We start from the raw sequence: 12,438 nt of genomic DNA, 5'->3' as shown, positions 1-12,438 counted from the left end.
CAGCATTTTCTTTGGCTTATGTCCTTGCATTTCCCTAAAAAAAAATAGCAGAGAGACCCAAGTTTCCTACTCTCCCTAGGATCCAGGGACCACTCCTCAGCCCACATCTGGAGCCAGCGATGGTCAGCAAGCTTAAACATCTGGGCTGAACAACTTCTGCAGCCCAGCTTGCCAGAGGCAGCACAGTGCTCCCAAGTAGTGCCAGTTACAATGGCTGGACCCCACTGTTTGATACCACTGTCTGGCCTAAGTATGGGTAAACCCATGCTGTCCTCTATTGGCCCACCCTTCTTCCTGTTAATCTGCCTTTCTCCTGTGTCTTCACTCTAACTCAGCTGTGGAGGGAAGAACTGACATGCATCGTGATGTGTTGAGCCAGCTCCTAACATGCTGCATCCCAGGACAGAGTGCAGGTGCTGACTCCTGAAATCTTGTTTTGAGTGTAAGGGATGAGAATCCAGGAGGGAAGTAAGGTCCGAGCAAGGGAGAAGTGTGGCACTTACCTTTGCCCCCTCCTTCTTCTTATCTAAAAGGAGGCAGAGAATGTCTCCTTCACAGTGCGATTGGTAACATGCAACAGGCTAATATTTGTGGAACACCCAGCAGAATCCTCAGCATAAAAGAAATGCATCCTTTTCCCTGTTTCTCAGCTCTTTGAAAATGGTGACTCATGTTAAAAGAATAGATAAAGAAGTAAGAGCAAAATATAATTTGTTTATTAGAATCCAAAACTCACATATTAAAAGTTACAGAAATCTCTCATATACTCAGACTTTCCTGCAATTTCTTAATGAAATATCAGTTTTTGCTATGTTTTGTTTTATTCTTTCATTTTTTCAGTCAGAGCCACTTCTCAGACCACTCAGAAGGATCATCTCTGTAATTCACCTGCACCACATACCTTTGCAGAAGCTTGGGCAGATTTGTTGTTTGTTTGTTGTTTCAGTATTTTTGAACTGACATTGTACGTGTTTTACTGATGTTGGGGAACCATTTTTTCCTGAAGTTTTTTTTTTTTTTTTGTATTTTTGGATTGACATGGAAAGAGTGAATGCCATTCCCTAATTTTTCTAATGGGCCCTTGTAAATGTTCTAAATTCAGGAAAACCTTTGGCTCATATTCTGTGTGAGAGAAATTATCCCACCACATTTCCCTCTTCTTCTCCCTTTTTAGGGTTTTAACATTAACACAGGGCATACACATATTTTAGAGAAAATAGTAATTTTTAAGGTATAGTTAAAAAGCTATTTTCTAATTTAAAAATCGCCTGTTGGCTTATGTGTCCATCCATTTACCTTTGTACCTTTAAAAATACTTCCATAATGCCTGGCTGGTGTAGCTCAGTGGATTGAGCGCGGGCCTGCGAACCAGACAATCACGGTTCGATTCCCAGTCAGGGCACTCCTGGGTTGCAGGCCAGTTCCCTGCAGGGGGGACACAAAAAGCAACCATACATTGATGTTTCTCTCCCTCTCTCCTTCCCTTTCCCTCTAAAAAAGATAAGTAAATAAAATCTTTAAAAAAATTTTTTTAAATTACTTCCATAATGGTTTTTGTTACATTTAGAGCCAATATTGCCTGTTTAAAAATTGTTTGTATATTGTGGTTGGGGGTGCAGAGCAACATTTGTGGATTTCTGGGGCTGGAAATGTCCTGATACTATGGAGATGAGAAGACTAATGGCCAGAGTCAAAATGTTTTGCCCAAATGAGTAGAATAGTCAATCAGTAGAAGAAATACTCAGCAATGAAGCTTTTTGAGGGACTGGGAGGAAGAATAGGAGGGTATAAGAGAAAAGTTCCCTTTGCCTCCCAGATTTCTTGGGAGAAAGAAAGATACAAGTTGGTAATAAATGAGAAAATTAGGGTGCAAGTAGATCCAGGGGGAAGCAGAGAGTACATGATCACATGATACTACAAGTGCGGGGGAAGAGAGAACTCAAAAGACACTATAATTACCATGGTAAAGAAATCACCGTTACACTGTGCCGACCACGTAGGTCCAGAACTTGTGTTAAAGGAAAGTAAGTGCTGCTTCCATATCATTCTTACTCCCCTGGGTCCAAAAGAAGTGATTTGTGGCCCCTGGAGCTGGTGTCCTTTGGAATTTCATTGAGGTCCCTACAGGTGTTCATCAGACTTGGTTCTGAGCGGGGGTCTGCAACGTTCCATCAAGCTATTTCCCTCTTAATGCTTCCTTCCTTTCACCATATTCTTGCTCTAAGCATTTTATGTGGTCATCATGCTAATGGGCAGTTGTGCACCTACATCCAGCTCTGTCATCTGAACTCTGGGAAAGGCACCTCTCCCTAGTAACTGAGTCATCTTTATTCTAAACAGCGTAGTTCTCTCTAACCAAAAGGTGCAGAATGAAATGAAATAACACAAAGATTCTGATACTTCCGCCTCTCACATAAAACATTTCATATCATTAAACTTTGCTTTTCACAGAAATAGATTTATTAAGCTCAGATGCACATAGTTTTTCAGACTGAATGTTGTCATCTTCAGAGGTGACGCTCCAGAGCACAGAGTTGGCTCTACCCATAGTCCTTCCTGCATTTCCCCGTAGGGGACTGCTTACCCAAGGTGAGTATTCCATCTTGTTAGAGGTGCCCTCTTGTAGCAGCACATATTATGGGATTGTTAGCATATACACACAGCAATAAGGGCAATGAATATTCCAGAGGAATTTAAGAGGAGGTTAGAGAGAAGGATTCTTCACAGAACAGAAACCGGGTGTTGGGTAGTGCTGGGAGCTGGCTGTAGGAGTCCATGGTTGTCTGCCCCTCTGCTTCCCACTATATGACTCTTGTCTCAGGGCCCGTGCTCTCTGTGACGTTCTGCCTATGCTCCGAGTTCTAGACAGTGTCCCATCTTAAGGACAGAATCTGATTTATACATATTCTTGATATCAGAAATCTAAGACATGAGATATTGAGTACTTACATTACCATCCCCCCAAATCTCACAGAGAACAAATCCTCCACCTTCAAAACTCTCTCTGGTATCCCTCACACGGCTCTCTGTGTCCACTTCACTCTCTGCAGGGCACCCTTGACCTCTGCATTCCTCAGGCTGTAGATCAGTGGGTTCAGCATGGGGTTGAAAAGGCTGTAAAACAGAGAAAGGACCTTCTGCTGCTCCTCAGGCTGGCTGGATTTGGGAGCCATGTACATGACGATGGCGCTGCTGAAGAAGAGCCCGACCACACAGAGGTGGGAGGAGCAGGTGGAGAAGGCCTTCCCGCGGCCCTCCCCAGACTGGATCCTCAGGATGGCAAAGGGGATGCACGTGGAGGACACCACACCAAGCACAGGGGCCCCACTAAGACAAACACAGAAGCAACAAAGATGACAAGCTGGTTGAGCCCAGTGTCAGCACAGGCCAGCTTGAGGACAGACAGGATCTCACAGAAGAAGTGGTTGACTTCACGAGGCCCACAGAAGGGCAGCCTCAGGATGAGAACCACATGGACCAGAGCCAGGAGGGAGCCACATGCCCAGGACGTGACAGCCAGGACCGTGCAGACTCTCCAGCTTATGATGACAGAGTAATGGAGGGGTGGCAGATGGCCACGTACCGATCATAGGACATCATTACCAAGATGAGACATTCCGTGTGAGCAAAAGCCATGTGTAAAAAGGTCTGTATTATACATGGGACAAAGGACATAGTTTTTTCCTTGTTCAGAAAGTTTTCCAGCATCTTTGGGACATTGTTGGAAGCATACGAAATATCAACAATGGCCTGATGGGAGAGGAAGAAGTACATGGGGGTGTGCAGTCGGGAGTCCAGCCAGATGAGCCCCAGGATGACCCCGTTGCCCAGCAGGGTGATGGTGTAGAACAGGGCGAAGAAGCCAAAGAGGAGCATCTGCATCCTTGGGCTGAGCGGGAATCCCAGCAGAATGAATTCTGTGACCCATGTCTGATTTTTCATCACCTGGCAACAGTGGCTGGGTGGGTCACTGCAGTGTGCTGTGTGCTAAGGAGCAAATGCAGATCTGGATCAGCTATGAAGCCCAAAGAGGTTTATGGTGTACAACTGTGGGCTGGCTCAGCTAGCAAACTCTTTCAGAGTCATCGTGTCAGTTCCTTTCATCCACACTTAAGCAGAAATTCTACAGCATTTGATGAACTTTGACTACAAGATCCGCATTTTCACCACCACAATGGCATCCCCAGAGTGAACTGTTTTCCAGACTGACTTGTCCTCTCATTTTGGGGAATGGCCCACAGCTGTATTCTCACATAGCTTTACTTGCTCATTTATGTCATTTTAAAATTTTGTTCCTATGTCTCTTTCTCACTTGATTTGCTCCTATTATAGAACATGTGCAGAGTACTTTGCACTTTGCAGGTGCTCAATAAATGAGCACAGAGTAAATATATGAATTAATGAATTAGGGAATGAGATTTACAAATGCAGTGACAAAGAGGCCCATTTTCCTCCGTGTCCACTAGGTTTAGGGCTTTAGTGGATGTTGGCAGTAAGTTTTTTACTCACTGATACTATGCAGGAGAATCTGGCTCACTCCCTCCTAGGCATGAGGAGAGCGACATCACTAATCTGGTCGGCATTCAGAGAAGGAATTTATGGTACAGAGACAGGACAAGCAGTTATCTAGGTAAGGAGTTAACAATATCATATTACCCCAACCTCTTACGGGGCTTCTCCCTGGTTCTGAGTAGATGCTGTTTCTGGGATCTGCCACATTTGAATAGTGTCCAATACATTTATTGGATGGATGGATGGATGGATGGATGGATGGATGGATGGACAGACGGAAGCTATTATATTAGGAGTAACATCCTAAGTGTATATCTTGGAATTTAATCAAGTTCTTTGACTCTTCTTTCATTTACTCTGGCTGCCATTCCATCAACCATATAGCCACAGGGGAACCAAAAGGGAAAACCTAAAATGTCCCATAGAGATATACACCTACTACATGACAATTCATGAGAAACAAGATCATTCTCAATGAAGAGCTCAGATCTGCACATTCCAACCCAGCCTTAAGCCCAGAAAACTGCCTACCTGTAACTTGACCCTGTACTTCCTGTTCGGTATGCTGATTTCTGGATCCCTTCCTTCCTTCCTCCAGACCCCAGCTTCCCCAAATTACCCCACTTTGCCAAAGGCCCTTTACTCGCTGTGGCACCAGCCTGGTCTCATCTCAGAGATGTTAGATTTAGAGGGAATTGCATGGAAGTGAGGAGAGAATTTGCAGGTTGGAGCTGAGGCTCTCACTCCCTCCAACAGTCTTGGAAAGAGGGACTTTGCAGGTGCCAGAGTCGCCCCTGTTCTCTTGACACAGGGACTGGGGCCTGCTCACTGACAGCACCAGCTATAAAGGTTTTAGGTGGGGCCATTTCCACTGAAACCCTCCTTGATTGTTCCTGAGGGTCCCTGAGGGAGATGGGGCAAGGACACAAAAAACACAGGCATCATCTCTACCTGGAGAATTAGAAGATGTTTGTTTTTCTGTCTCCATTTCTCTCGGCTCTGTGGACAGATGTTCAGAAGAAAAGGAGCTGGTGTTATTGACTTAATACCCAACTGGATCCATGCACATGAAGCTCATATAGTAAGAAGGACGAACATACTCATGGGACCACATTGCAAATTGCAACCCCTAAGCATTTGGAGGGTGATGGGCTCCTGGATCTCAGCCTTGCCCCAGATAGAATTAGTGGAGCTTGGAGGAAGCAGAGCATCATCCTTGTGAAATAATGACTTAAAAACTGGCTTTGAACTCTTCCTCATTTTCTCCTAGATAACTCTCAGTTGGGTATTGGTAGATAAGGAAAACATTTCTATCAACCTTCCCACGCTTGGTGAGAAAGATGCTGAGACCTTTTTACATAGTACCTGAGGTTTCTATATAGAGTATTGGAACTAAGGGAAGATAGAAACCAGAGAAAGCTGGCCTTGAAGAGGTCTCTTGGGATTTAGAGGACAGGGAATGTCAAATTCATGTCTTTACTATGATATACTCATGAAGTTCAGTGAACATTCTGGTAGAATGATGCCTTGGAATGAGGTGTCATTTTTATATAACACCAAATGTAAATAAATAATTTCTTGAAATTTTTCCTGATTGTCTCTCTTATGAGTCAAGCCTCCATGTATATATGTGTATATTTACATGTGTTTGCTCAATGGGCAAAGTTCATTCACCAGAACAATTTCAGTTCTTTTAGAGAGAAGTAGACTTTTAATATGTATACATCATGGTTCTCTGTTAACAAGGAAGGAAAGAAAATATGCCTATGGTTTTTGGTTTATATGCCTATGGTTTATACATCCTAATACATAATTCAAAACACACTTATTTCCATTGGCAAAACAAAGAAGCTCAAGGAATAACTACCCTAAAACCTCCAAGGAAGTGATAAGAAAAGTTTAGAGGCCGTGCATAGTGGTTTAAAAACTAACAGAAGCACTTAACTAGATTAAATAAATTAACTCACTATCTAACACTGGAGATTTTAATAAATATTACTGAGATGAGTTTCAATTTCTATATAGTATCTCTCCATATATAAACACTTTATATTCATAGATATTTATATGTAGATATTTGAGTCATTTATTTATAATTCACTCATTCAATTTATATTTATTGAGTACCTGCTATATGTGGGCATTATCCTACATGCTGGAGAAGCAAACATTAATGAGATACTACCTTGAACTTCAAGGACATTAGGACATTACAGTTTTCCTATACAGTGAGCCATGCAAATAAACAATTTGGGGGCTGTTTTAGAAGTGTGCACAGTGTACCATGGAACAATGGGAAGGTGTGCTAGATTACTGTGAAGGGGATTTAGACTGGCCTCACAGTGAATGGGATGCTTAGACACCATGGGGAAGACGTCAGATGGATGGGACATGCCAGGCGTACCTTAGGGTATGAGAAGGGCACAGCAAAGGAATAAGAATGACATTGGACAGAAGGTTCACAGACAAGCTTTGGCCCCATGCCATAGATATTGGACTTCATGTGGAATAAGGGTAGAATCGTATGGCTAAATATGTGATTACCAAGACTACTTGTTGTTTAGTGTAGAGGAATGTTTAAAAGAATAAGGTTGGAGGCTGTGAGGCCAAACTATCTAAAGAGTCCAGATGTGCAAGTGACAGATGACTACCTGAGTAAACACAGGGACAGGCAGGAGAGAGTGTGCTTGAAACATGTAAAGGAAACTCAGTTATCAGTATTTCATGATTTTTTTTCTGTAGGGTGAGGAAAAAAGCAGAGGTCAGCTATTTCCCTAGTTTCTGGCTTATGTGGCTATGTAGAATGGTTTTATTCATTTATACAGACAACACTTAGGGAACAGTATTTGTGGCAAGGGATTAAAAGGAGTATAGTTTTTAACGTGATGGGCTTGATGGGCCTGGGGGATATATAGCTGGGTGTGTCCATTAAGCAATTAACTAAACTGTTTCAGAGTTCTTTAGAGATATCTAGGCCAAAGATAAGGATTTGGGAATCCCATGTATTAGGTGATAGAGGCAAGGTTAATTAAAAAGGTCATTTAAGGACAGCAGGTTCAGTGAGAAGAAAAGAAAAACTTTATCCTATGAATGACCAATATTTAATAGATGGACAGAGGAAGACACACCTCCAAAAGAGAGCAGGAAGACCAGAGAAATAGGCAGCAAATCAGAAAATATGAGTGAAGGAAATTGAAGAGCCATGTTTACTACCTACATGTTATGCCAGGACACAAACTAAGATATTCTCTGTAATCCTCTAAGTGACTCTGAGTCTGTTTTGAAGCTACAAGAAAATTCTGCATAGAGCTACACTGCAGTTAATGTTAGAGATTTTAAAAAGTAAAATAAAGCCTATGTCACTGAGAGAAAGCCATTACTGGCCTTAAAGAAAAGTGTAACACTTTGAGCTTCATTTCCCATTTGCATTGACATGTCCAGGTGTGAGCATCAGGTAGCATGCATGGAACATTGTAATCTACAAAGAACCAGTCATTCAAAGGTTAGCCAGAAATAGCACACAAACACGCAGCAACGTCACTGTGAAAGTGAAAGCAGCTCTTACCCTGTGTGAAACAAGGACTGAGTGGGTAGACTGTGATGCCCAGGGTGGGGAGGCAGATGACCAGAGGTGGCCAATATGTGACTTTCCAATAGTGCCCCTGCCAGAAATCCATCACGTTCAAAGGGAGCTTCTGCCGGTACCCTGGACACATCTATATTCCAGCAACGTTTCACATTATTCTTAATTGCTCAACACACTCAGAAAGGTCTGACAATTGGGAAAGTAATGGATTTCACAGTTTCTCATTTTTTTTCCAATTATGGGACAAAATTCATCACGATCTCTCTTATCGCCAATGCCGCAGCATAAACTCAAGGCGACAAAAAAGGAGCAACATCGTCTTTAAACACAAAAAAATCAGTATTGGATATTCAGTATATTAATAAATGTGATTCTGAGCCTGGCTGGTGTGGCTCAGTGGACTGAGTTCTGGCTTGTGGACCAAAGAGTCTCAGGTCTGATTTCCAGTCTGGGCACAGGCCTGGGTTGCAGGGCCAGGTCCCCAGCAGGGGGTATACGAGAGGCAACCACACATTAATGTTTCTCCCTCTCTTTCTCTTCCCCTTCCTTCTCTAAATAAATAAATGAATGAATGAATGAATGAATGAATGAATGAATGAATGAATAAAATCTTTTTAAAAATAAATGTGATTCTGAAGAACAAATTGTATGTCTGTTAATTTGTTGTGGGGTTTTTTTTCTTTAAGAAAACCATTATATTCTCCTTTTATCTCTCAACTGCTAAGCATGTGGTAGAGTCTTTAGGTGACAGAGAAGTGTTTCTCAAAGCCTGGTCCAGGGACCACCAGCATGAAAACATAACTTCACTCTTTATAAGGAAACAAAAAGCACTTTGTAAATTCTAAAGCTCAAAGTCAGTGTAAGGTGGTGTTTTTAAAAAAGCTTTCATACATGCAAGGAACCTTAGAGTCCCCTGTACCCAAAGTATTGTGTTAAAGATAAGAATGTTGATGCTAGAAAAAGTATGGCTTCTTCAAAACTGAAGGCATATACATTTAAGGCAAGAACCCAGGCATCTGAAATTGAGTGTATTCAAAATGGAATTCTTCATTTTCCCTGCCTTACTTTTCATAGTAGATTTAATTGCTATGCCTCCAAGTTACTCAAATGAGAAACTGAGTCATTCTTGGCTCTTTTTCCTTTCCAAAATTTACTTCTGTTCTGTTCGCTTCTCTGCATCATCAATGCTACTGCCGTAGACCACAGGCTATGGGGAATGCTTGGGTTAGAAGAGAAGAAAATAGGTTTGAGACCCAGAGTTAAAAAGGACCTAAAAACATACATTTAGCATTCCTTCCTAATTTAATAATATAAACAGATATGGATTCACTACATCAATTGAAACTTTGTGATTTTTATTGATGGGCAGCAACTTCATACTCCTCGATAATGGCTAAACGGGGAACAACTAAAGATGCAGTATTGCAGAAGAGCAGGCAGCAGAACCAGACAGAGCAGACTGAAGGAAAAGTCGATCTTCACTGTTTAGCCCATTTTTTCATTGTGTGTGCGCAGAAGCATAAATACCATTTGAAATCTTTTAATGGCAATAACGTTACCATCATGCTTCTATGTGACCAACACCTTAACTCAAAATATTTGATCTGTGATGTGCATATGAGCAATTTCTCATCACACAATTATTAAAATGTATGTTTCCCATTAGAAACCAGCAAGTAACTTTTTTGTGTTTATTTTTTCTTTTGAAGAACTATGCACCACACGGAACTGTTCTGTTGTGTGGAGGAAGCTCAGTTGAAGAGGGAGGAGTCACAAAGAACTGACCGAATCCCTGGCTGGTGTGGTTCAGTGGATTGGGTGCCTGCTGGAGAACCAAAGGGTCGCTGCTTCCATTCCTGCGTCAGGGCACAGGCCTGCGTTGCCAGCAAGGTCCCCTCTAGGGGGCGCGTGAGAGGCAACCACACATTGATGTTTCTCTCCCTCTTTCTCCTTCCCTTCCCCTCTCTCTAAAAATAAATAAATAAAATATTTAGTAATAATAATAAAAGAACTGACTGAACTCATCAAAGGATAAAATCTCCAAAAATATACTATAGAGCCCAGGGCCATGGTGGCTGGTTTCTCTCCTTTTATTTATTTATTTTTAATTTTTATTTATTGATTTGAAAAAGAGACATCAATCTGTTGTTCCACCTATCCATCCATTCATTGGTTGATTCCTGTGTGTGCCCTGACTGGGGCTTGAACCCTAACCTCGGCATATGGGGCCGATGCTCCAACAACTGGACTATGTGGCCAGGACACGGCAGTCAAAGTTGTTTCTTGTCTTCACACATCGTAGCAGTGAAAGTAGCAATATAATTATTGAGATGAGGAAAAGTCCTCATCTCAATGGCAACTTGTGTCATATATTAAAAAATCTGAAATACATGTATATTACTCAAAGACTAGTGATTTATCATTGATCAAGAGAATAAGAGGAGTTTTTCATGGTTTTACAGCCAGAATGGGGACAAGCCAAAAGGAAGTTTAGGAGGGCCAAGAACATGAAGTGCAAGGCAAGTTTTCAGTCTCTTAGGTCGAGTTCTAGGTGAAATTCCCATGATTTAGTGATTACTGGTGTGGAATGGTCCCACGTACAGCATCTTAAATGGCCCCAAAGCTGTCTCATATCCATGACTCGGGGCAGAGGGTGGTCAGAGACTTGAGATTCGCTGTCTCCTGCATCCACTGTCACAAAACCTGCAGACGACTGGGAACTGACCCTGAGGGTGAGCCCCCCACCTGTCAGTGCTCCTTCCACAAACTAGTTGGAAATACATTTAAGAAACGTCTAGTTTAAGCTTGTGTACTCTGCTTGGTCATATTCTCTATCTGGACTGATGGGTTTTTAAAAATATTTTACTTATTATTTTAGAGAGAGAGGGGGAGAGAAACATCCATCAGCTGCCTCTTGTACATGCTCCCACTGGGGATTGAACCTGCAACCCAGGCATATGTCCTGACTGGGAATCTGACTGGGAATGGAATCAGCCACCCCTCACTTCAGGGAATGACAGCCACCACCTGAACCACACTGGTGAGGGCTGGACCTCCATTCTGCTGCTAACTATACCTAAAAACCTCCCATTGCGTTCACGTCTATCTCTCGAAACAAAATCCTGCCTCTTCTAAGAGCTCAACCGGGAGCGGTAATGGACACATTGCTTCAATCTTGGTGCATGTCAGGAACGGTTCCGGAACCGCTCTCTCTCGTGCAGCCGTGGTCAAGAAAACATTGAAAAAGGAATGAGTGCATGTGAGTAAGAACAGTAAGCCCCAAGAAGTTAAGTAATCTTGAACCTGGGTCCGTCTGACTGCGAGTCCAGGCTCCCCGCCCCCGCTCTCTTCCCTGTCCGCCTTGCTGCATGTAGGTAGCCGGGAGGCACAGGAGTGATGTGTGTGCCACGTGGCAAGACGGTCACACGGTCACGCTGTGGGCCTGCATTCCATGTGCCTTAGTGCTTGCTACGCAGGACAGCTTTTTTCATGCCCACATCCCCCCTTCACTTTAAATTAATGTATTTGCTCAGGGCAGAGAAAAGTAAAGTTCACCAAGGCCTCCACTCAGAGGCAAACTGGGTTAACAGTAGCTATATTTTTTCCTACATATATATATATATACACATAGATAGATAGATAGATAGATAGATAAATAGATAGATAGACAGATAGATTTTATATATCTTTAGAAGGGAAGGGAAGAAGGGAGGGAAAGAATATCAGTGTATGGTTGCCTCTCATGGGTCCCTTGTTGGGAACTGGCCTTCAACCCAGGCATATATCCTGACTGGGAATCAAACCACAATCCTCTGGTTCGCAGGCCCCTGCTCAATCCACTGAGCTACACCAGCCAGGAGATATCATATATTTTTAAAACATAATTAAGCTCATAAAATTTCCTCTGCTGTCACACTCACCATAATAATCTAGGCAGTCTATCAATAAACTTAATTTTAATAGTTGTATCTAATTATATGAGCATATCATAATTTATTTAATCATTTTGGGGAATTGAGTTTTCTCCCATGTATTAAAATATATTATTTTAAAACATTAGACTAATATTATACATACTACAGACTATACATTTTTCTGTAAGTTTAAAATTATTTCAAGATTATTTATAACAATGAAATAATATTTCAACAAAGAGAAAAAATTTCATCCTAAAACAAAATCATCTTTGCCAACCCTCTAACCTGTACTGAACATTTTAGAGCTCAGCTGACATCATGCAAGAATTTTGGAACTTACAACACACACATATCTATAATCACTTCTATATTTAGGTATATATTTCTAAAAATTATTCCATTAAAAATGAACACGTGTACCTC

At 42.0% G+C, this 12,438-nt stretch overlaps 1 pseudogene; it reads right to left on the bottom strand.

Moving 5' to 3' along the window:
* Nucleotides 1-3,014: 3,014 nt before the first annotated feature.
* LOC128628092 (olfactory receptor 2A5-like) lies at nucleotides 3,015-3,942 on the bottom strand (annotated as a pseudogene).
* Between the last annotated feature and the right edge of the window lie 8,496 nt (nucleotides 3,943-12,438).

The sequence above is a fragment of the Artibeus jamaicensis genome, unplaced genomic scaffold (assembly GCF_021234435.1).
Source record: "Artibeus jamaicensis isolate MK-2021 breed Jamaican fruit bat unplaced genomic scaffold, CSHL_Jam_final contig_1696, whole genome shotgun sequence".
Classification (NCBI taxonomy): domain Eukaryota; kingdom Metazoa; phylum Chordata; class Mammalia; order Chiroptera; family Phyllostomidae; genus Artibeus; species Artibeus jamaicensis.
Note: the sequence above shows the minus strand (reverse complement) of the source record. Positions and strands in the feature narration are given on the sequence as shown.